The 22,438-nt window shown below is 35.4% G+C and overlaps 1 long non-coding RNA gene across 1 annotated transcript in view; it reads left to right on the top strand.

Moving 5' to 3' along the window:
- LOC115802698 (uncharacterized) overlaps positions 1-22,438 on the top strand; it is an 82,790-nt gene that overhangs the window by 23,926 nt on the left and 36,426 nt on the right. The window contains exon 3 of the long non-coding RNA XR_004023223.2: positions 14,752-14,829. This is a non-coding gene — a long non-coding RNA (uncharacterized LOC115802698). The remainder of the gene's footprint in view (positions 1-14,751; positions 14,830-22,438) is intronic.

Here is a 22,438-nt window from a genome sequence, read left to right as displayed (position 1 = left end):
TACAACATTCAGATATTCAAAGCAAATGTAGTTTTATTTTCTATGATTGATCTGATTTTCCTTTGAGAGCCTCATCTCTTTGAGCAGTGAAAGGGAAAACCAAACACTCTTTAAAATTCCTGGACTATAATATTTCATCTCGTCTCTATCAAACTGTCTCTTCTGGTTGATTCTGTCTTTCTTGGGTAAGTCTTTTAGAAACCCTTTCTTTTTCCATGCATTTTGGAGACATTCTGTCTGGGTATAAATGAGCTTTCTTAGCTAGGTGGAGGTAGCAGAGAAGGAAGCCCAAAGCCACAATGTTTTCAGGAAAGTGTCTCTCCACAATAGATGTTCTTTTCTCTTCGGATCAGGTTTTGTCTCCTCTTTCCACAGTCTAATGGAGCACTTAGGTTTAGCTCTTACTTCCTCTTCTTTTCTGCATCACATCTTGCTTCTTCCCAGAGAACTTAGCCACAAAACAGAATCCATTGCACACTGGGGAAGTGGTGCTAAGATCTAATTAGACCACTGGCTCCAGATCCCTGTGGAAGCTATAGAATTTGGAAATTCTTTTTATATTGCAGCAATAGTAAAATTTTAAGGCTATTGTCTTGCTAACAACACAAAAATACACTGCAATTCAAAACTTAGTCCTGATGTCCTTCTCTCTCTCTCACCCTTTTATTGTTGTTTTATTCTCTGATGTAGCAATACTAATCTTCCTTGAGGCAGAGAGAAGCAATTTGGAGGCAATATGAAGGATTAGACCCAGGAACATTAAAAAGAAAAAATCATATTAATAGACATTTAAATTTATTACCATTATTATATTTATAAATGTCATGGGGAAAAAAAGAAAAAGAAGAGGAAAATATATCATTTCATAGTGTACCTTTCTTCAAGGTTGAAACTTCATAGCCAAGCATTCAGAATTTTCCATAAAATTATCCATTTTATAACACATGTTAAACACGTGCAAAAGACAACAGATTAATCATTGTTTCTCTAAACAACATCTACTTTTCTGTTTTCATATCTTTGCTCAAGCCATCTTCACTGCTCTTGATAAATATATCTGAAGCATTTTTCATTCATTTGGGTCCAACTCAAATCTCATCTCTGCCATGAAGTCAGGCAATATTGATAAATCTGTGTTATACTCCTGCATAATTCTATCATATATTATATCTCCATTATAACAGTTTCCCTTTTTCTGGTATGTATTAGAGATTCTTAATTGGCCTGTCTCCCACACTAAAGTGAGTGGCTGCAGGGCAGGAACTAAACAATTCACCCTGGTTTCACTTACAATACCAGCAAGGTGCCTTATACATTGTACATGATGTGTGGTATGCAGTCATCCATATCTGTGATGTTGGTTGAATGCAACTGGAGGGGGAAAATGTTTTCTAATTATTTATTTCTTATAAAATTCAAAAGAAGTATGTCTGTCCTTTTGGAACTAAAAAGAACTTAATATAGAAATTCTACCTATAGTCTGTATGACTCAGAGGCCTTCCAAAAAGACAGAGAATTTCTTATTAAAAAAAAAAATGTGTTCCTAGCAACTAACAGATTGAAAGACTATTTGGAAATTTTACTTTAAAATCTCTACAGTTTTGGAGGCAGGATCAAGATGATAGAGTAGGAAGACGCTGAGCCCACCACCCCACATGAACACATCAAAGCTACAACTACAGGGCTTCCCTGGTGGCGCAGTGGTTGAGAGTCCGCCTGCCATTGCAGGGGACACGGGTTCGTGCCCCGGTCCGGGAAGATCCCACATGCTGCGGAGCGGCTGGGCCCGTGAGCCATGGCCGCTGAGTCTGCGCGTCCGGAGCCTGTGCTCCACAACGGGAGAGGCCACAACGGTGAGAGGCCCGTGTACTGCAAAAAAACGCTACAACTACATATAGAGCAACTCTCACAAAGAATGATCTGAAGACTAGCAGCACAGCTCTTCTACAACCAAGGCTATAAAGAAAACCACATGGAGTCTGGTAGGAGGAGAGGGGAAGCAATCTAGTTGGGACCTGCACCCACAGTGGGTGACCCAAAGGAGGACGAGATCCTACAGACTCCAGGATCCTCCCTAGAAAGTGAGGGGTTTAAGCCACAGATTAGGCACTCCATCTCTGGTGTCTGATACCAGGAGACACACCCCCTTAGCTGGTTTGAAAACCAGCGGGGCTTTCCAGAGGGCTGTAGGAAACCAAGACTCTGCTCTGGAAGAGTGCACGCAGACTTGCTTACTCTCAGTCCCAGTGCAAACACAATAGATTGAAAACTGCCTGGTGCTCTGGCTGGCCTGACAGAACTTCCCCAGCAGCCCCCTCACCCCCCCACCCCCCTGCCAGAGCACACCAGGCTCCTGCTCCAGCTCCTCTTGCCCTAGTGCTGTTCCCTGCTAAGGCAGAAGCCACCATTGCCAGCACAAGTGTGTTCACTGGGGAAGGAGAAAAGCCTGTCCAACCCTGGCCCTGCCTCTAACCAAGGCAGACACTGCCATTGCTGTAGCACTCACACAGCAGAGAAGGAGCAGGACCAGCTCAGTAGTGCAGCTCTAAATCTTCTGGCCCCAACCTCTCCTCTAATTAAGGCACACACACTGGGGAAAAGTGGAACCACCTCAGAAGTGCAGCCCTAAACCTTCAGGTCTTAGCCACACCCCCAACCAAGGGAAGAGACTTTTATCACACCAGGGAGAAGCCCAACACCCTCAGGGCTTCTGCTCCAGGTCTGCAGGCTATGGCCCTTCCCCAGTAGGGTGGCAACCACCATTAAGCATAAGAGAAAACTCCAGCTGACACCTGGCTCTGTCTCTAACCCCTCCAACTTCAGCCCTACCTCTCACTAATGTGGTGGCTACCAGTGCACCCTGGGAGAAGTAGCCTCTGCTCACTTCAGATCCAGCTCTCCAACCAAAGCCACTGGGCATATGCAGACTGTATAGGGATGGTCCCACACAGGACATGCCCTCAAGATAGGTAACTGTTTCACCTAATTGTATAGACACAAATAGAGAAAGTTAAACAAAATGAGAACTCAGAGGAATATGTTTCAAAAAAAGAACAAGAAGGGCGCTTCCCTGGTGGCACAGTGGTTGAGAGTCTGCCTGCCAATGCAGGGGATACGGATTCATGCCCTGGTCCAGGAAGATCCTACATGCTGCGGAGTGGCTAGGCCCGTGAGCCATGGCCACTGAGCCTGCACGTCCGGAACCTGTGCTCCACAACGGGAGAGGCCACAACAGTGAGAGTTCTGCGTACCGCAAAAAAAAAAAGAACAAGATAAAACCTCAGAAAAAACCCTAATGAAACAGAGATAAACTATTTACCTGATAAAGAGTTCAAAGCAATAGTAATAAAAATGCTAAGTGAACTTAGGAAAAGAATAGATGAACACAGTGAGAAATTCAATGAAAACTAGAAAAAAAATTTTTTTAAATCAGAGCTAAAGAATACAATAACTGAAATTTTAAAATACCCTAGAAGGAATTAATAACAGATTAGGTGATACAGAAGAATACATAAGTGACCTGTAATATAGAATAGTGGAAATCACCATATCAGAACAGCAAAAGGGAAAAAAAAAATTAATGAGGATAGTTTAAAGGAACTCTGGTCCTCTGGGTCAACATCAAGCATAATAACATTTGCATTATAAGGTTCTAGAAAGAAAAGAGAGAGAGAAAAAGGTAGAAAATGTGTTTGATGAAATTATGGCTGAAAACTTCCCTAACCTGGAGAAGGAAACAGATATCCAGGTTTAGGAAGCACAGAGAGTCTCAAACAAGATGAACCCAAAGAGGCCCACACCAAGACATATTATAATTAAAATAGCAGAAGTTAAAGAAAAAGAGAGAATTTTAAAGGCAGCAAGGGAAAAACAAGTAGTCACACACAAGGGAACCACCATAAGGCTATCAGCTGATTTTTCAGCAGGAACTTTGCAGGCCAGAAGAGAGTGGCATGATACATTTAAAGTGCTGAAAGGGGAAAACCTATGAACTAGGATAATCTACCCATCAAGGTTATTATTCAGAAATGTAGGAGAGATAAAGAGTTCCCCAGACAACCAAAAACTAAAACAGTTCATCACCACTAAACCAACCCTACAAGAAACGTTAAAGGATCTTCGTTCAATTAAAAAAAAAAATAGTCTGTAACAAGAAATAAGAAAATACAGGTAGGAAAAAATCCCACTGTTAAAGGAAAATATATAGTAAAGGCAGTGGATCAACCACTTAAATAAGCTAGTACAAAGGATAAAGGACACAAACTGTAAAATCAACTATAATTACAACAGTTAAGGGGTAAATATAAAGATGTGAAATAGGACATCAAAAATACAAAATGTGGGGGGAGTAAAAAATGCAGATCTCTTAGAGTGTGTTTGAACTTAAATGACTGAGTTTAAAACAAGTAAATATAGTTAACAGCAACATATATGAACTCCATGGTAACTACAAATCAAAAACCTACAAAGATACACAAAAATAAGGGAGAAAGGAACACAAATATAACACTAAAGAAAATCATCAAACCACATGGGAAGAGACTAAAAGTAGAAGAAAATAACAGAGAAGACCCACAAAAACAACCATAAAACCAGTGACAAAACGGCAATAAACACATAACTATCAATAGTCACTTTAAACGTCAATGGACTAAATGCTGCGATCAAAAGATATATGGTGGCTGATTGGATACAAAAACAAGATCCATATATATGCTGCCTACAAGAGACTCACTTCAGAGCTAAAGATACACACAAACTGAAAGTGAGGAGATGAAAAAACATATCTTATGCAAATGAAAGTAAAAAGAAAACTGGTAGCAATACTCGTATCAGACAAAGTAGACTTTAAAACAAAGTCTATAACAAAAGATAAAGAAGGGCATTATATAATGATAAAGGGATCAATATAAGAAGAGGATATAACATTCATTAACATATATGCACCTATATAGAAGCACCTAAATATATAAAGCAAATATTAACAAACATAAAAGAAGAAATTGACTGTAATATAATAATAGTAGGGAACTTTAACATCCCATTTACATCAGTGGATAGATCATCCAATGAGGCAGAAAATCAATATGAAAACAGTGGCCTTAAATGAGATATCTAAATGAGATATACTAATATATCTATAGGACATTCCATTCAAAAACAGTAGAATACACATTCTTTTCCAGTGTCATGGAATGTCCTCCAGGATTCATCGCATGCTAGGCCACAATACAAGTCTCAATAAATATAAGAAGATTGCAATTATATCAAGCATATTTTCTCATCATAATGGTATGAAATTAGAAATCAATTATGGGAATAAAAATGGGAAAAAAAACCATATGGAGACTAAACAACATGCTACTAAAAAACCAATGGGGCAATGAATAAATCAAAGAGGAAAACAGAAAGTACCTTGAGACAAATGAAAATAAAAATGCAAATTTTCAAACTCTATGTGATACAGCAAAAGCATTTCTTAATGCTTTTGCAGGGAAATTTATAGTGATAAAGTCTACCTCAAGAAACAAAAGAAATATCAAATAAGTAACCTAACCTATCATCTAAAAGAATTAGAAAAAAAAGAACAAATGAAGCCCAAAGTCAGTAGAAGGAAGGAAATAGCAAAGATCAGAGCAGAAATGAGACCAAAAAATAAAAATAAAAAAGATCAATGAAACCAAGAGCTGGCTTTTTGAAAAGATAAACCAAATTGATAAACCTTTAGCCAAGCTCATTAAGAAAAGAAGAGAGAACTCAAATAAAATTAGCAATGAAAGAGGAAAAGCTACAGCCAATGTCAAAGAATCATAAATAATCATAAGAGAATACTACCAATAACAAACAAATAGAATTACCTAAAAATATGGACAAATTCCTAGAAACATACAATCTTCCAAGACTGATAAGGAAAAAGTAATCTGAACAGACTGATTACTAGTATTGAAAGTGAATCAGTAACCAAAATCTCCCAACAAACAAAAGTCCAGAACCAGATCACTTCACAGAGGAATTCTACCAAACATTTAAAGAAGAGTTAATATATCCTTGTCAAAATATTCCAAAAAACTGGAGAGGAGGGAATGCTCCCAAACTCATTCTATGAGGCCAACATTACCCTGATTCCAAAATCAGACAAAGACACTATTTTAAAAAAAGAAAGTTAAAAGCCAACATTCCTGATGAGCATAAATGCAAAAAATCCTCAACAAAATATTAGCAAACCAAATTCAACAATACATAAAAAGGATCATACAGCATGATCGAGTGGGATTTATTCCAGGGATGCAAGGATGATTCAATATCTACAAATCAATCAGTGTGATGCACTGCATTAAGAAAATGAAGGATAAAAATCACATGATCATCTCAGTAGATGCAGAAAAAAACGTTTAACAAAGTTCAACATCCGTTCGTGATAAAAACTCTCCACAAACTTTGTATAGAGGAAACATATTTTAACAAAAGAAAGACCACTTATGATAAAACCACAGTTAACATCATACTCAATAGTGAAAAGCTGAAAGCTTTACCTCTAAGATCAGGAATGAGACAAGGATGACCACTCTCACCACTTCTATTTAACATAGTATCAGAAGTCCTAGCCACATCAAACAGACAAAAAAAAGAAATAAAAGGCATCCAAATTGGAAGGAAAGGAGTAAAACCATCACTATTTGCAGATGACATGATACTATATATAGAAAACACTAAAGCTGCCACCAAAAGACTATTAAAACTAATAAATGAATTCAGTAAATTTGAAAGATACAAGATTAATATACAAAATCTATTGTTTCTCTATCCACTAATAATGAACTATCAGAAAGAGGAAGCAAGAAAACAATCTCATTTACAACCGCATCAGAGAATAAAATACCTAGAAATAAATTTAACCAAGAAAGTGAAAGACCTGTACTCTGAAAACTATAAGATATTGATGAATAAAATTGAAGATTATACAAAGAAATGGAAAGATATCCTGTGTTCATGGACTGAAGAATATTGTTAAAATGTCTATACTACCCAAAGCAATCTATAGATTTAATGTAATCCCTATCTAAATACCTATGACATTTTTCACAGAACTAGGACAAATAATGCTAAAATTTGTATTGAACCACACACAAAAAAGTGAAAGCAAAAAAGAACACAGCTTGAGGTATTACATTTCCTGATTTCAGATTATACAACAAAGATACAATAATCAAAACAGTATGATACTGGCACAAAAATAGACACAAAAATCAATGGAACAGAATAGACAGCCCAGATGAATTTGTGGTCAACTAATCTATGACAAAGGAGGCAAGAATATACAGTGGGGAAAGACAGTCTTTTCAATAAGTGGTGTTAGGAAAACTGGACAGCTACATGTAAAAGAATAAGATTACAAAATTTCATCACACCATAAACACAAATAAACTCAAAATGGATTAAAGACCTGAAACCATAAAACTCCTGGAAGAAAACACAGGCAGTATGCTCTTTGACATAGGTCTTTGCAATAACTTTTTGGATATATCTCCTCAGGCAAGGAAAACAAAAGCAAAAATAAACAAATGAGACCTAATCAAACTTAAAAGCATTTCACAGTGAAGGAAACCTAACCTACTGAATGAAAGAAGATATTTGCAAATGATATATCTGATAAGGGATTAATATTCAAAGTATGTAAAGAACTTATATACTTCAATATCAAAAAATAGATAAATAATCTGATTAAATAATGCTCAGAGGGCCTGAATAGATACTTTTCCACAGAAGGCATGCAGATTGCCAATAGGCACATGAAAAGATGCTCAACATCACTAATCATCAGGGAAATGCAAACCAAAACCACAATGAGATATCACCTCACACCTGTCAGAATGGTTATGATCAAAAAAAGAAGAAATAACAAGTGTTGGCAAGGATGTGGAGAAAGGGAACCCTGCTACACTGTGGGTAGGATTGTAATTTGGTGCAGCCACCATGGAAAAATTATGGCAGTTCCTCAAAAAATTAAAAATAGAGCTACCATATGATCCAGAAACTCTACTTCTGGGTATATATCTGAAGAAAACAAACAGTGGAATATTACTTAGCCAAAAAAAAAGAATGAAATTTTGCCATTTCCAACAACATGGATGGACCTGAAGGGTGTTATGCTAAGTGAAATAAGTCAGACAGGAAAGACCTACTATCAATATATGTTTTCACTTATATGTGGAATCTAAAAAAAATTTTTAATGAATATAACAAAATAGAAACAGAATATAGACAATCACAGATATAGAGAACAAACTAGTCATTACCAGAGGGAGGTGGTGTGGGCAAGATAGGGGAAAGAGACTAATATGTACAAACTACTAGGTATAAAATAAATAAGATACAAGGATGTTAACAGCCAATATTTATGCCTTAAAAAGTGCAACTTAAAATATATTGACATATTTAAAGTGTGAGAAGGCAAGAGAAGAAACTAGTTTTTACAAGAAGATAATTAGGAATAACTCAAATAGCCAAAAATTGTGTGATGAATTAGATAGAAAGTAATGGCAACAAATTTTGGTAGTTAGATGAAAGTAGAGAAAATATGCTGAACAGAGCACATCATCATCAAGAAATACACTGACATTAATAATAAGTTGGCATAGTGATAGCCAGCATGACTGAATGCACCCAACCTCCACAGATCTATAGATAAAACATACAGAAAGTAAAACATGGATTGTAAGAAATTCTGAAGAGGAACAAAAAATAGCTCTGAAGTCATAAAAGTGTTAAAAAGTAATCTCAAATAAATAGAAAAACACAATTTTGTTATAAAAGAAATGCTTTTTCAAGTTGTAATGCACATTTGCCGTATCACCCACGAACATTGTCATTACTTATTACACGATCTCTCCAAAGCAGCATATGGAAAACTGTTCAGCATCAGACCATTTAGCAAGAAATGCTCTCTCTGATAGCAGTGCCCAGGGACATGTTGCTGATGGATATAATCAATCACAAAGTCCTCTATTCCCAATGTCATGCTTCATCCAATCACTAAATATTATCTGTACTTTTCTTTATGTGCAAGAAAGACTTCATTCTAATTTCCATATTCTAGAAGACTGAGTCATAAAACCTGCTCTTAAGAGACCACAATCCACACTAGAAGAATATTCGTACTTCTACTCTAGGAGGAAAAGAAGTTAAGTGCCACCAGAATTTCTTTCAGGATTTCATAGAAGAGAGATTATTAAATATTCTAGCTCAGTGCCTTGTATACTATCAATGTTTGTCAAATGGATAAATAAATGAATGAATTATAAATCCAAGAATGTACCTGAGTTTCATGTAAATGTATTTGAGATTTTTTAGCCTATATTATGTCTAGAGCACAAGATTTTTTTTTTTTAATTGGCGTATAGTTGTTTTACATTGTTGTATTAGTTTCTGTTGTACAGCGAAGTGGAGTTCCCTGTGCCATACAGCAGGTTCTCATTCATTATCTATTTCATACATATTAGTGTATATATGTTAGTCCCAATCTCTCAGTTCATCCCACCTCCCCTTCCCCCCTTGGTGTCCATACGTTTGTTCTCTACATCTGTGTCTCTATTTCTGCCTTGCGAACTGGTTCATCTGTACCATTTTTCTAGATTCCACAAATATGCGTTAATATACGGTATTTGTTTTTCTCTTTCTGACTTCATTCTGTATGACAGTTTCTAGGTACATCCACATGTCTACAAATGACCCAATTTCGTTCCTTTCTATGGCTGAGTAATATTCCATTGTGTATATGTACCACATCTTCTTTATCCATTCATCTGTCGGTGGGCATTTAGATTGCTTCCATGACCTGACTATTGTAAACAGTAAAGCACAAGATTTAGCGTTAGCTCTACATTATGTACATATATGTGCATAAAAATGATGTCATGCAAACTTTTAAGAGTAACACTGCTTTTATGATGCTTGGGCTAATTACTAAATGTAAGCATCACATGTGTGATTTCATGCACTTTGATCACATGTTATCTTAGTTTTAATTACTTAAGACTTTAAACGTCATAATTTTCCCTTTTTTTTTCTTCAAAGATTCTCCTATCTCCTGGTTGTCCTCCCACCCTCTGGCCTCATGTTCTTCGTCTCTTTTGTGGCCTTCCCTTCTTCCATCTATGCCTTTTATTTTGTTCTTGCCAGGGTTCTGTCTTTGGGTTTTTACTCTCTTCATTGTACATTTTGCTCTAAGTGAAACATCCAACCCCATGGGTTCAGTGACCCGTCCTTATACCATTTCTACATCTAGTTTCCCAGGTTAGGCATATTTCCTAAGCTGAAATCCATGCATCCAATTCTATACTGGAAGCTACACCTGGATGACATGACACACAGGCACCTCACATAGACTAGTTCAATATCACTTCTCTGATTTTTCTACCTCATGCTTACTTCCTCACCATCACATCAGGATCCATTCTACACACCACTGAGAGACTGATCTTTGGAAAGCTAGTCTGATTTTGTTACTTCCCAATTGAAAATAACTTAAAAAATAACGAGTATGTTACATGTTGGCATTTATGATCTGGGTCCTGACCTTTCTGCCCTCATCTTTGATAATACTTCTTATTCTCTATAAACCAACCATTAGTGAATTTTAAGGTTTCTAGAATGCCTTCTTTGGGTTCATGCCATTACAAATGTTTCTTTCTCTTCCCTTTCTCTCTTCATCTGATTAATACCTACTCATACATTAAGTATTTCTCCTAGGATATCTTCTTCAGAAAGTCTTCCTTAACTATTGCAATCTTCTATATATGGCACCAGATTTAGTAGACAGATTGTAATCTTTGTTGTTGGTATAAGTGTTCAATTTAAGGCTTTGAAGACCTTTTTGGCTATTGGGAAAATTGAATGAAAAGATAATATGGATTAAAATGTTCATAGCTATATATGTTAGTGGTTAAGAGCTACTGATCTAAAGACAGGAGTTTTAATCCTGTCAATTACCAGTTTGGTGACCTTAAGCAAGGATTTTTTTTTCTTTTTAACCTCTCAGTTTTCTGTTCTCTGAAGTGAATATAATTAACTGCTTCACTGGGGTTTTATCATATTAAATGAGATATTAAATGTAAAGCACATTACATCACATGGAAGTAGAAAATTATCCTAGAAAAGCCCTTCAAATCATCTAGTAAGTCCATTATATATATCATTTTTAATATTTTTAAAAGGTATAGTCTGAAAAAAGATATAGTCTGTAGTCATTTATGAATAAAATGATATGGTATCTGTGATTTGCCTCAAAATAATCCAGTGAAGAGAAAAATCAGAGGTGTGATAAAGTAGATGAAATACGGTTATTTATGAGTTGCTAACGACTGAAGTTTGGTGATGGGTACCTGGAGCGTTCTTAACACAATAATGTCTATACAAGTATGATATTTTCCAGAATAAAGTTCTGTTTAAAAAGTATACTATTACTTGTAATACATATATACTTTATATTTCAGTGCCTAAGTATGCACAATTTCTTTTATCAAGATCAATTGAAATGTTGGCTTGCATGTAGGAATCCCACTGCATGAAAAGTATATATCTTTGACTGGAATCATTCTTTGTAAAATGAGAAGCTCACACTCTGAAAGGTGTGAGGGAGCTGAAATGATTAAGGGAGCAAGAGATTCAGGACTCCAATCTCATGTTTACTTCAAGGACATATGCCATTATTTTCTCTGGCTGGCAGATGTACCCAGAGTATTTAAATTACTTCTATGTCTTTTTTTCAACGAGCATAAACATTTGAATTCATGTAATATAAATGCATGTATGATATGACATCAGAGTATACGGTTATAGATAGCAGAATTGCATTTTTTCCATATTGGATTTGCAACTGCTCTAAATTTTATACATGTGGTCCCTTATAAAATTAATGTAGAATTCATGTCAATTTTATAATCATTAAAGGGTAATTTTTCCATTTATAGTAAATACCTATGCAGCACTACATAAAGGAAGAAGATTTTTGGGACTTCTTTGGCATTCCAGTGGTTAGGACTCCACGCTTCCACTGCGGGGGGCATGGATTTGATCCCTGGTCAGGGAACTAAGATCCCGCATGCCACACAGTGTAGCCAAAAACAGAAAAAAAAAAAAAAAAAAAGGGAAGAAGAAGATTTTAATTGTGTATCAGGAGTATGTAGTTTTAAGCTTGGTTTCAAGTTTTCCTACCTGCCTGGCCATAAGCATATCACTTAAACCCTGAGCCTCAGTTTCTTGATCTGTCAAGTGGATGTCCTAATGTCTCATTTTCAGTGTTGCTTTCAGGAGTAAACAAAAGAGAGTGAGCTCTCCAATAACTGGTGCTGGGAAAACTGGACAGCTACACGTAAAAGAATGAAATTAGAACATTTTCTCACATGATATACAAAAATAAATGCAAAATAGATTAAAGACCTAAATGTAAGGCCAGAAACCATAAAAATTCTAGGAGAAAACTTAGGTGGTACACTCTTTGACATAGGTCTTAGCAATATCTTTTTGCATATGTCTCCTCAAGCAAGGGAAACAAAAGCAAAAAATAAACAAATGGGAACTAATTAAACTCAAACCGCTTTTGCACTTCAAGGAAACCATCAACAAAATAAAAAGACAACCTACTGAATGAGAGAAATATTTGCAAATTATGTGTCTGATAAGTGGTTAATATCCAAAATATATAAAGAGCTCATACAACTCAATATCAAAAACAAAACTCCATTAAAAAATGGGCAGAGGATCTGAATAGACATTTTTCTAGAGAAGACATACAGATGGCCAACAGCCACATGAAAAGATGCTTGACATCAGTAATCATCAGGAAATGCAAATCAAAATCACAGTGAGATACCACTTCATATCTCTCAGAATGGCTATAGTCAAAAAGACAGGAAATAACAAGTGTTGGCAAGGATGTGGAGAAAGAGAACTCTACTACACTGATGGTGGGAATGTAAATTGGTGCAGCTATCTTGAAAAACAGTACAGAGGTTCCTCAAATGAATGAATATAATAAAACAGAAACAAACTCACTAATACAGAGAACAAAGTGGGGAGAGGGGCAAAATAGAGGAAGAGGATTAAGAGGTACAAACTACTAGGTATAAAATAAATAAGATACAAGAATAGATTGTACAGCACAGGGAATATAGCCAATATTTTCTAATAACTTTAAATGAAGTATAATCATTAAAAATATCAAATCACTATCACCTGAAACTAATATAACATTGTAAGTCCCCTATACTTCAATTAAAAAAAAATAGAAAGAGGATGAGAAGAATTAATGTTTTGTGTACCTATCACATGCTGGGCACTGTGCTAAATTCTTTAACATAAGAAAAGATTCCTTCAGCAGTATATTATTTTCCTTTTTTTAACTTAAGAAAATTGGAGTTCAAGGAGAGTAAACAATGAGATAATCTAGGTCAAAATACTGCTTTGGAATTAATGGATTTTAATATTCATATCTAAAGAATGTGATGACAGTTCTTTCATCTGATTTAAACCCACAAAATATTCTTTTGATGGTTTTTGTTTCTTGCAGGTTCTTTTCTTTCTGTGGTTTTTAATATTACATTGTGACAAATCTGTGAACTGACCATATTAAACTCTCAGAGGACAGTTTAAATACAGATTTTACAGTTAAATATAGTAAAAATTTATTTGAAAATTTGAGTTAATTGTGAGAATTAATTCACATGGCCTACATGTTATTTGTAAAATAAATGAATGAATAAATGCATGAGTAAATATACCTATGAAGAGTCTGTAACGCTTCTGAGTCTTGAGTATATACACCTTTATTATTAAGAATTTTATACACATTTTACTTTTCAGAGTCAAAGTTATTTTTAAAGAAAAATTTATGTTCCGTGTAGCCTGCCTTTGTGAAATTTAGGAGGTCTTCGTGCTTGGGAATTTTAGTTAAAATAGGACATAAAGTTTTTTGAGTATTGAAGTGCCTATTGGAATGTGACAATTCCCATTTAATATCTGTATTTATTTACACTTGATGCCTCAATTTACATACATAGTGGTGTTCTTTGGGAGTTCTGTAGCTTTTGGCTTTAAGAATTGGTGACTATTTTTGCAAACGGAAGTCATATTCTGGATGCCAAAATAACTGAATTTACTGCCCAGGACTTCTGGAAATTGTTAAAATACTTTAAGGATGCTTTTCATTGTGTTTATGAAACCATGAATATTAAAATGGTAAAAATAAAATCTCACATAATTTAAAATTTTCAAAAAGTTTTCCTGCTTTGGTTTGCTCAGTCCTGGATCTTAGAAGCATTTTAGAACTTACACATATACACCACAATAAAGAGTAGAATTTAGCTTGAATAGAGCTTATGTTAACATTAAATCCCTAGATCATTTCTGACCTCAGGTATCTTCTTCTCCTGACTCTCTATATGGATTCATCAGCATTCAGATTCCTGCTACTTGTTATCAACCATTTCTCACTACTATGTCCTGTTTAACTACTAACCTTCTCTATGCCCCTTGACTCAAGTATTGAAGCAAATCATTCTTTCTCATCAAGCAAAATATCTTAAAATGCTAGATTTTGCTAACAATCTAGGGAAAATACACTTAAAATTGAATATCAGACCTCACGCCTCCTAAATTTTCTCGATCTTTAATCTTTTTTTTTAACCCTTAATCTTGATTTGGAATTTTAAAAATATCACAATGCTGAGTGCATCATTTCTCTTTCCCCAGCAGCAGAGGAAAGAAGATTTGTGAAATGACAGCTGTAATTTCTTTGACTTCCTTAGAAGAAAGCTTCAATTTAATTTAAAGGTACAATATAAATAATATTACCAGTGATCAATGAGTTATTTATCTGTAATTTATATGTCTCTGAAGCTTCCCATGTCCTGAGGAGACTCTTTAGGGTTGCACTATTACTCACCTAAAGACAAATGTAATTATTTTTTCTTCTTCCTTTTCTTCCTCTGCCTCATTTTCTTCTTCTCTTCTTTCTTTTTAAAGCAACTTAATCCTAAAGCTATTAGATATAGCTGATAAGTGTCTTCACAGGTGCCATGGGTGGGGATGAGGAGTGCCCCAAAAAGGAGTGTTCTGGTTTGGGGTACCTAAGCCCAAGCAGGGTAAGGAGGGCACCTTTCCCTGAGAAGAGCCAAGCATAAGGTATCATAACTCAAGAAAGTAAAACAGTGTTCCACATAGGAGACAGTCTTGCATGAAAGGTCTAACAAGGTGAGGAGGGTATTTGTACAGAAGAAAAGAAGGCAGTGGTGCTGGAAGATTGATGATATAAAGGGAGATTGATCAACTAATTAATATATTTAAGATAATAGGAGTCAGCTTCCTCATTGTCACAGAAGGCAGTTTAAATACAGACAGGGAAAAAGTAGAATTAACCTGGTATGGGAATTAGTGATATCAATATGAAATAATGGTTTTCAATATGTAAAGAAAGATAAGAATAAATATAGATATAAACGTGTGTATCACGTATATAGGTATTTTAAGCACGTGTATATATGTGTGTAAATACATATACACACATATATACTCTAGTTCTGTCCACTGAGAGGTCTGGGAGTAGTGACATACTAATAGTCATGAGCACACCTCACATGCAGATCTAAATACCATTCTCCTCTAACAGGAAATAGGGCTTGTTGGAGAAAGGACTAATTTTTGGTCTGAGCCAGGGCAATAAAAGATATATGTAGACTGTCCTTTTGGTCCAGAAAGTAAGGAAGTGCTCAAAGAATAATGAAGATATGTCAAAAGAGCACAATAGGAACCTTGAAGGGTATTTATTGACCAAACTAAGGAAAAGTTGTGCTTTTGGCCAGTGAAACAAATAAAGAGTCCAGAAATACATACACATGGTGGATTGTTTTTAGACAATGACACAAGATAATTCAGTGTGGAAAGTATAACCTTCTCAATCAAGATGCCAGAACAATTTTATATATGCAAAAAAGAAAAAGAAAAAAAGAACCTCAACCCTTACTTCACACACTGTATTAAAAAGAAAATAATGCAAATGTACATAGACTTAAATGTAGGAGCAAAACCTATCAAACTTCTAGAAGAAAATATAAGATAAACTGTCAGTGAACTTCAGTTTAGTGAAGATTTTTAAAAATACAAAGCAAAACACAGTAATCATTTAAAATTTTTGAAAAAGTTGGACTTCATAAAAAATTTTCTTCAATGTTTTGAATAGAACTTTTATCTAGAATATATAAAGCACTCCTACAACAACATAATAATAAGACAACCCAAATGGGAAAAAATTGTGGACAGACATTTCACCAATGAAGATATATGGATGGTGAATGAAAACCATAAATAAAAACTACTACAAGATAACACTACACACTCAATAGAATAGCTAAAATTTTTAATTTTAAATACTGACCATACTCAAGTATCAGTGAGTTTCAGAAGCAACCAGAACTTTTATACACTTCTGGTAGAAACTCAAATTGGTACAGTTACTTTGGAAATGAGTTTGGTATATTTTTTAAAGTTAATGGGATCCAGCCATCTCACTCCTAGGTATTTACTCCCCCAAAATAAAAGCATATATCCATCCAAAGACCTGAATACAGATTTTCACAGCAGCTTTATTGGTAATTGCCTAAAACTGGGAACAACTCAAGTATCCATCAGCAGGTGAATGGATAGACAAATTGGGTATAGCCATATAATGGAGCACTGTTCAATAATAAAAAGTAACGAATTAACAAAATATCTGCTTAATTTCTTCTACTTGTACCATTCCTTCAAATAATTTGGTACTCCCTGCTAATAAAGTAATGGATTACTGATATATGCAACAAAATGGATAAATCTCAAAATTATTATGGTGAGTGAAAGAAGCCAGGCAAAGAAAGAATACATAATTTCATTCATACAAAATCCTAGTAAATACTAACTAATATCAAAGGATGCAATGAGAACACAATATTATTTCAGTGATGTTCCTACCAAAAATGCATAATCAGATCCAATCATGGGAAACTATCAGACAAACCCAAATAGAGAGGTATTCTATTTTTTAAAAATCCTATAGTCTTCAAAAGTGCATTGAAAGACAAAGAGAGACCAAGGAACTATTTGAAAGACACTGAACTGGGTATATTTTCTATAAAGGCATTATTGAGACAATTTGGAAATTTGAATGGGTGTGAGGATTAGATTAGACTCAAGAATCTTAGGGTGTGTTAGAACTATTAGAACAATTGACAATACTTGAATGGAATCTGATTAGATGTAATAATATGTCAAAAAATAGTTCCTGGTTTTAATCTTGTAGTTATGTTGAAAAATGTCCTGGTTTATAGGAAATGCTAAAGTATTAGGGGTGATGGGGCCATCAGGTTGGCCACTTACTTTCAAATGCTTCAGGAAAAATGAAATTGTTCTTTGTGCCATACTTGCTGTTTTCTATACATTTCAACAGATGGATAGATAGATATAGATATACAACAATTGTTTGTTATTTCTATACATTCTGTTCACTTTGATCCTATACAGCAATTCAAAGAGTCCTTTCATATAATTTTCAGATTCTTCTGGTAGAAATTCTCAGATTTCTACCATACTGCTCCTACTTGCTTCTCTCCAAGACTATATCTAGGTGTGTAAAAGGAGAAAGACTTAGGTAGTGTAACCACCAAATTAAAGTGTGCCCAGACAACAGACATCCTGAGTCATCCTGAGAAAACAAGGGAGGATGGTCAATTTAGGTTTGTGATGTTGGAGAGTTATATCATTTCAGGCCTGTGTCCATCTTTTGTTCTCAAAGTCAGTGGCACTCTTCTGCAGCTTGCAGTTGTGCTGGCAGTAGCAACTGGGCAACCCATAATCGGCTCTCTCTGAATCATTTCAGGGCCTCATGTTCTCTCCTCTATTTGGATCGTGCCCTACTTTGGCTTTCACAGGCATTACAGAGACTCCTGAGATCCGCCTGGCTATGACTCCCATTTGGACCAGTATCATGAGGTTCCTCCTAAAATGACTCAGCCCTGACAAGCTCCCCAGACAATTTCTAACCCCTAGGGGTTCTGCCCATAACACAAGAGAACATGGAGTGGTTCAGAAAGCTAAATATTGGGTCCTTCTCTGCTTTCTTCTTCTCACAAAATCTCTGGACTTTCGTTACATCAGTGAAGATGTAGTCTCTTTCTTTTGGACATCAGCCTCTCGGCTAAACTTTAATAACACACATGGGTATTTTCTCGGTGTTAAGGGAGAAGATCTACGATTTGATTATTGCACATGGTCTTTAATGTTGTTATATATGAACTAAAGGAATTTGGAAATTACTTCCTCTCGAAAAACCTCCCTTTTGTGATGTTTCAAAATCCTATTTTAAATGCGAGATGTTGAATATTAACCCTTGCTTTTTCACTGCAATCTTTCTGTAACAATCCTAATATGACTCTTCTCTTAAGCTGGTCTGAGAAAAGCACATTTCAGAAAGAAAAAAGAAAAAAAACACAATAATGTTTTTTCTTTCTTTTTTTAAATTAATTTTTATTGGAGTGTATTTGCTTTACAATGTTGTGTTAGTTTCTGCTGTACAGCAAAGTGAATCAGCTCTATGTATACATATATCTGCCCTTTTTTGGATTTCCTTCCCATTTAGGTAGAAAACACAATAATATTTTTTCTAGTGTTTCTTTCATGATACATTTAAGTTACGTAACGTGTCTTGTGCCACGTAACTACTGGAAGTCCAGTAACCTCTTTTAACTTTCCAAGGATCCCAGGGATGTGTGAGGGATGGACATGCACTGTTGAGATTCATCTCATGTCTCTGAATAAACATTTCTGTTACTGATTCAATTATCAACCTTCCTTACCATCTTGTCTTCTAAATATTGTACTTTCTCTTCACTCCACCGCAAGCATTGGTCCTGACCATTCTCTTTCATTATGCAAAACATCTCATATGATTGTTGTGTGTAATAGATGCTTTCTGTACCTATCTGTAGTTCCATAGTTGCTCTCCTTCTAGCTTTCCAACACTTGTTTGGGAAACCCTTAGCCCTTCTAGCCCTTTTCCCACTGTATCCAAGAATTCAAAATCTTTGGGATTCTCGTTACTTTGTTATTCAAAGAAACTCCTCCCTCTTTTTGCATCAAAAATTTCCCAGTCAAAATGGATAACTAATAAGAACCTGCTATATAAAAAAATAAATAAAATTAAATTAAAAAAAATTTCTCAATCAAACAGGCTCTCAAGACTTCCCTTACGTAACAACATGTCTTATTAAGATCTCCGCTCCTCCCACCACCAAATGTACAAATTTCTCCCTAGAGGAACTCTACCATCCTCCTCCAGCAGAGGTCTACAACCAGGTAGCCCAAGACTTTAATCTGGCCAAGAGACAAATTTTATTCATCTGCAGAATTTGTGTCTTCGTTTTACTTCTATACCTGTTTCACCATTGAATTTTGGAAGCAGAAAATTTACTTTATAGTTTGATAGGTCCAGAGATGGAAAGAGGTTTTGCTCCATGATGGATCATACACAGAGTCACATTCATATATGATTTAGATGATGATATCTGGGATTTGAGGGCTCATGAGATTTAGATGAGATTTTAGCCTTGAGCTGATGCTAATAGGCTGAGAACTTGGGGGATGCTGGGATGGGGTAAATATGTCCACGTGGGATGAATGTGAGCCTTTGGGGCCAGAGGGCGGACTGTGGTAGTCTGAAAAATGACCCTCCCCACCTCAAAAAAAAAAAGATATTTACATAAAGTCCCTGGAAACTACGAATGTTACTGTATTTGAAAAATGAGCCTTGTCAGATGTGATTAAATTAAGGATCTTGAAATGAGGAGATAATCCTGAATTATCTTGGTGGGCCCTAAATCCAGTGACAAGTTTCCTTTTCAGGGAAAGTCAGAGAGATATTTGAGACAGACAGAAGAGGAGAAGATACCAACACAGAGTAGAGAATGCAATGTAAAGACAGATTCAGAGATGGAGTGATATGGCCACAGCCCAGGAATGCCGGGATAGCTAATAGAAGCTGGAAGAGAAAAGAGACAAGTTGTCCCTTTAAGCTCCCAGAGAAAGTATAGCCCTAGACATTTCAGACTTCCAGACTCCAGAACTGTGAGAGGATACAAAAAAAAAAAGCAAATCCTTATTATTCCAGTTGTAAGAACATCTCTGGAGAAAGACTTTGAATTAATAGGAGAATTGTTATATGGTGTTTTAGACTATCTTACCATGCTACATGAAAATATTTCTACAAAAAGAAAAAAGCCATTTTTATCATAACATGGTGAAATATAATAAAAGTAGAGTTTATTATTGGAAATGGCTCTATTATTGACCAAACTAATTCTCTAAAATTTGAGCAGTCTACTTTTTTCCTTTCATTCAGTTTATTCTATAATAGCTTTAGGAGAGGTTGTTTTGACCAAAAAGATATCAGATATAGCTAAAATTAATAATTTAAAATCTTTGGCAGTATACGTGATTAAGAGCACTTCTTTTTTTTCTTTTTTAGTTAGTAGCATCTGGTTTTAAATCCTGAGTGAATACTTACTAGCTGTGTGACCTCAGACAAATTGCCTAATCACTGTAAGTCTGTATAAAATATTTAATAAGAAGACAACGAAGAAAATTTGAGGCTATTGCTAGACTTCTTTGATGTATAAAAGTGAGTAGTAGAGGGAGAACCAGTCACCTGTAACCAATATCTTCCAAGGACTACCCAGAAGACATGTATAATATCACTCTAAGATGTAGTTTATTGTAGGACCAGTGATTGGGCTTGCTTCATGAAGGCTCTAAGGTACAATTTAATAGAGTTTCACAAGTCTGTTTTCTTGGGTAATTTCCACATTCTCTTGGGTTATTTTCACATTTCTCAGAAAACTCAGCTATAAATAAAATTGAGGGAGTTTCTTGACAAAACAGAAGAAAATCAAGGTCTAGACAACTAGCTTTTAAAGAAACCCTAGGCTAAGAAATTATGCCAATAGTTAAGAATGGTGCCACTTGAAACCAAAAAATTGAGACTAAACTTGAAATTTCCAGAAGATTTCCCAAGGAACAAAAAGTTAAGGAAAGGCCAGGGAACTTTTGTTATGACTATAGGAAAAGATAGAATGCAGAATCCTGGATGTAAGACATGAGAGAAGAAACAATGTTTACTCCACACAGCAGGCAATTAGAGCCATCAATGGACCATCGTGGATGACAGAATACACTGAAGGAAGAAGAGGACAGAAATGAATGCTTATTTAATGTCTAGTGTGGGCCTCAAAACTTCGCATTTAAGATTTAGAGAAGCACTTTTATTTAATCCTCACAATTACTTCTTTAAATAACTAATATTATCTGTGAAGTCATGCTAATCTATCTCACTTCCAAATCCATGATCTTTCTAGACAATTTAAAAGGAGAGTGGGTATCATATGGTCCCTAGACATGAACTGTGAACTACACCCAGAAGGTTAGGAACAAACTCCTGAAGAATTTGCAGAAGAGCATCAGGATGAGAAAGGTCTTCTAACACTATGGCTACCAGCTCTGGTCATTTCAATTATTTGAAAGCAAGGAAGGAAATATCGATTGCTTTAACCCCTCTAAATGTATCTTCATGATTAGGATAAAACTTCATAGTATTCCACAAAACAAAGAAAATAATAATGTCTTACCAGATGACCAAGTCAATTTCATATTCCAGAAACAGCATGAGAGAGGTCCTGCTAAGTGACCATGTTAGAATCCTGGTTCTCAAGAAAGGTGAAGTGCTGAAAACTTTGAAGCCAGAGGTAATTTCAGAGGAAATAATGATTGTGACAATATGCTCCACTTCAGTTTGGTTTGGTTAGGTTTTGAAGTGAAATTACTGCAGCAAAGAATCTGGTGTAAACCACAAAAGAAACCTTAATTTTTAAATTTAGGTGGACTGTTTGTGTAATACAGATATGCATCTTGGTTTTTGGCTTGGTTTGTTTTGCTTCTGCTTTTTAGTCAAAGGTGTACCACTGACATTTACAAATAATAGGTCTTTGGGATATGTTTGATTGTTTGGAAATTTAAAAGTGACTGTGTATTTGGGGGTTTTGTTATCGCTGGTTTTCTGGTTTTTGTTTGTTTTTTGCTATTTTTCATCACTGATAAATGCATACAGAAAAATGAGTGACATCAAGGTCTAAACATCCTTTGGTAAAATTTCTTCAACTGTGTCCAATAACAATATATCATTTATCTCACCAAGCACAATGGAGCAAAGGGAAGTGGTTTCTTTTCAGACATTTTGTCTGCGAAATTTCTCTGGTGGGTTTTCTTTGTATTTTAATCTGGCAATAAATTTCCTGATGACATAAACTTTATCATCTTATTTCACTTTGTAGAGGTCCGGGCCAGCCTCATATTCATATGTTAA

The sequence above is a fragment of the Delphinapterus leucas genome, chromosome 4 (assembly GCF_059928025.1).
Source record: "Delphinapterus leucas isolate spDelLeu-1000000601 "Yukka" chromosome 4, BTC_Dleu_Yukka2, whole genome shotgun sequence".
Lineage (NCBI taxonomy): Eukaryota > Metazoa > Chordata > Mammalia > Artiodactyla > Monodontidae > Delphinapterus > Delphinapterus leucas.
This window is presented reverse-complemented; position numbering and strand designations above follow the sequence as displayed.